Raw genomic sequence first — 4002 nt, 5'->3', positions numbered from 1 at the left:
GGGCAGCAGGCACCGGATCAGCAGAGGCGAGGAGCTGGGCAGCAGGCACCGGATCAGCAGAGGTGAGGAGCTGGGCAGCAGGCACTGGATCAGCAGAGGCGAGGAGCTGGGCAGTAGGCACCGGATCAGCAGAGGCGAAGAGCTGGGCAGCAGGTACCGGATCAGCAGAGGCGAAGAGCTGGGCAGCAGGCACCGGATCAACAGAGGCGAAGAGCTGTAGTTTATTAGCTACTCCAAAAACACCACAACCATAAGCAACCCCACCAACACCCGCAAGTAACATATAAAGCCTAACTAATACAAGTAACAAATTACACCCAGAGACAACAGCACAAACCCTGGGGAGCAGGACAACAAGAGGGGAGCCACTGATCAGGAGACCTCAGGGGTAAGGCTCAGGGGTGAGGTCCGAGTCAGAAACAAGATATGGCGACAATACTGAGGCACAGGCCTCACTGCAGGGGGAGGCTAAATACCATCCCAGATCAGCACCAGGTGGTGCCTAATTGCTCATTGCTGGGACACACGCAGGTGAGCACTGGAACTGCAGGACCTGGTTCCAGCGCCACAGTGCCACCTGGAGGTGTTCTGGTCCCTGACAGATGGTGAGTGACGGACTGAGCTTTGGAAGCAAACACTAGAACCTTCCACTGCTGTCCTGCCTTGATGTAATGACTGAGCATACACTAGAACCTCAGTTACAAGGAGCCACATTTACATGGTACGGGTCCAGCCAGTATAGTTTTATAGAAGAAGGAACCAGAAAGATATACATCTTTATAGAAGAACAGAGGAATAATCTTTGTTATACCAAGAAGGCAGGGGCATAACTAGAAATCACAGGGCCCCATAACAAAATCTTGTATGGGGCCCGGTGCTTTCTAGATAAGTCCACCTGATAACCCAAACAGCCCACCTGAGGGTGACCCAGCAGAGCCCACCATAGTGGGTGGTCAAGCCCTCTTACCTGTCTGGCCGATCCTCTGTCCGCCTCCTTCTCCTCCACGATCGCTTGCGGGCCCATCCTCCTCCGTCACTGGACCCCACCTCCTCGATCGTCGGGCCCGCCTCCCCATTGCTAAGACCGGCCTCCTCGATCGCTGGGCCCTGCCTCCTCCATCGCTGCCAACGACGGGCCCAGCCACCTCCCCCGAAGCTGCTGGTTGTCATCAACTCAGCAGCTGTGAGGAGGTACGCGCCGCTGCACATGTGAATGGCTGCGTGCTTCTCCTCAGACAGCCAGCAGCCTGAAATGCCATAGCGAACCAGGCGGCCCGCATGGAATCAGGGAGATGTCCTGGCCGGGCGCCCCTGTGCCCACGGGGCCCATAGCGGCTGCCTGGGTCGCCATGGTGATTGTTACGCCACTGCAAGAAGGGTATCCTGTGCTCCCTCATCTTCCTACCTTTATTTTCCATGCACGTGCAAAATAAAACTACTTAAAATATATTCCAAGTGATTGAAGCTCATTACTCTTATCCGCTACTGAGCAGAGTTGTAAGTACAGAAGAACATGCCCAATTTCCATACAGCCTTTTCCAACATAACATATTTCCGTATAAGGTTACAATAGATGAAATGGCTACAGACAGAGAAATCTGAGGTATGTGCTTGTTAGGCAAAACAATAGCATAAATACAAGGGATGCACAGATACTTTTCGAGTACCAGTGACGATACTTGGCATTTTCATGGGAACTACCAGGGCTGCAGTGGTTGCAGTTGGGACCTGGTTCTGGCGCTCCACCTCTGTCCTGAAATCATTAGTCTGTATTGTTTTAGAAAAACTGTCACATGACAATAAACAAAAATGTATCAGTACTCGTACTTGTAAGTACTCAGCAAGTACCAGTACTCGTACTCGCAAAACTGGTATCTGTGCATCCCTTTATTTATATTTATAAAAACAAAATTGTACATTAAAACAGAGATGTACAAATCCCAGGAGCTCCGTGTGCTCCTTACACATGACAGCTGCCTTCTAATTTTTGAATTTTTCTCTAGTGTAGTCTTGGAGTTCAAAAGTATCGGTGCATGTACTCGTACTTGTACCGAGTACTGTACTTGGTATCTGTGCAACCCTAATACATACTAACAGCAGGTGCACAGGACCAAAATGGGGAGGAAAGAATCAGGGAAGAGGGTAAGCAGCAGGCTGCCAACATTTCCCCGTGAAATAGTTTAATAAACCTTTATTGAAACCAGGAGGTAGAAAATGTTCCAAACAGGGCTGCCAAATAAAAAAATGTTTGTCCATTGCATCCGACGGCCTCGTCTCCATCTTTTCATAGATCATCGTCTGTGTGACTCTGGACCTAGTCTCCACTACAGAAAGATTGGTGAATTTAGAATCCTTGACAATGGTTTGCTTTGCAGCCATGAGAATGAAAATCATCAATTTGAATTGGGGCTTGTAAATATTTGGGGATTTCGGGTTCAGTAGAGCATAGCCTGCTTGCAAGGGCACAGGAACATCCAACAGTGTACTGAGCATGTGGAAAATTGTGGTCCAGAACTCCTGGGCAATCGAGCAAGTCCACCAGAAGTGGCAAACAGTCCTCGACTGAGCAGATTCTCTGAAACAGAATGGGGACTATTTAGGCTCATATAAGGCTATCCTAACTGGCACCAACTACCAGCAAGTTAGAACTTCTGGTTCCACGTTTAAATCTGTATGCCATTTTTCCTTCATGCTGCTGCTGTTCAAAGGGGTGAGAAGGAGCAGGTCATCTGGAAATTTTACACTTGAGGCAAGGAAGTGTTTAACCACCTCCGGGCCGGCCGTAGTAAAAAAACGTCCGGCCGGAGCTCTCTAGATCTGAGCGGGCGTCTTTAGACGTCCGCTCAGACACGCCCCCTCCCGCCATTGTCCCGCTGATTCCGGGCTCCGCTGTGCCCGGTGCGAGCCCGGGATCAGCATGGTGCCTGTGTCACAGGGGATCAGAGGGAGATCGTTACACGAGCTCCCTCCGGTCCCCTCTCCTCTGAAAGAATGCGGAAGTGTTGTATAATACATCACTTCCGCATTCTTGTGTCACTCTCCAGCTTCAGAAGCTGCAAAGAAGCTGATGGAGCAGATCTGTGCTTCATCAGCTTCTTTTGGGGAGTCCTAGGTGACATTAGGGGTCTTGGAGACCCCTGATGTCTCCATAAAGAGGACCTGTCACATATTTTGCTATCACATAGGGGGGTTTTATTAGCCCCTGTATGTGATAGCAATAAAGTTTAAAAAAAATTAAAGTCCCCCCCAAAAATTTTTTGTAAGTTACACATAAAAAAGAATTTAAAAAAACATAAAAATGTTTTAAAAGTCCCCACCCATACATACACGCATGCAAACATGCGTCGGGGGCGCATACGTGCAAAAAAGACGATTGCGCCCATTACGCCGCACATGTTACATATCGCCGCACACGGCGGAGTGAGAGCAATAAGTCTAGGGCCATCAATCACTGATAACACTAAACTGATGAGCAGTAAAAGCTTTTAAAGCGTCGCCTATGGCCAATTTTGGGTATGGTAGTTTCCTGCGATGTCGCAGGTGCGCGCAATTTTAAAGCTTGACATGTTTGGTGTCTATGTAACCGACGTGACCCTAACTTTTATGTTTTACCAAAAAACTGGGTAATAATAAGTGTTTCCTAACATAATGTAAAAAAAACTTTTTTTTTTTCAAAATTTTCAGTAATTTTTCCTAATTATAATAAAAAATAAAACCCCCAGTGGTGATTAAATACCACCAAAATAAAGCTCTATCTGTCCCCAAAAAATGGTGTAAAATTCATTTCAGTACAGCGTTGCATGACGGAATAAACGTCAGTCAAAGTATCGCAGCGCTGAATACTGAAAAATGGCCTGGCCAGGAAGGGGGTCTAAACACCTGGTCTTGCCTGGTCTTGAAGTGGTTAAATTGGAGGTACCAAAAAGTTTAATTATTGGACAGATCTAATTCACTCTGCAGATTTGGGAAGGGTTGGATACTGTCTTTAGTAAGTAGTTTATA

This window comes from Nanorana parkeri, unplaced genomic scaffold, assembly GCF_000935625.1.
Source record: "Nanorana parkeri isolate BGI_ZX_2015 unplaced genomic scaffold, ASM93562v1 scaffold1527, whole genome shotgun sequence".
In the NCBI taxonomy this organism is placed as follows: Eukaryota; Metazoa; Chordata; class Amphibia; order Anura; family Dicroglossidae; genus Nanorana; species Nanorana parkeri.
This window is presented reverse-complemented; position numbering follows the sequence as displayed.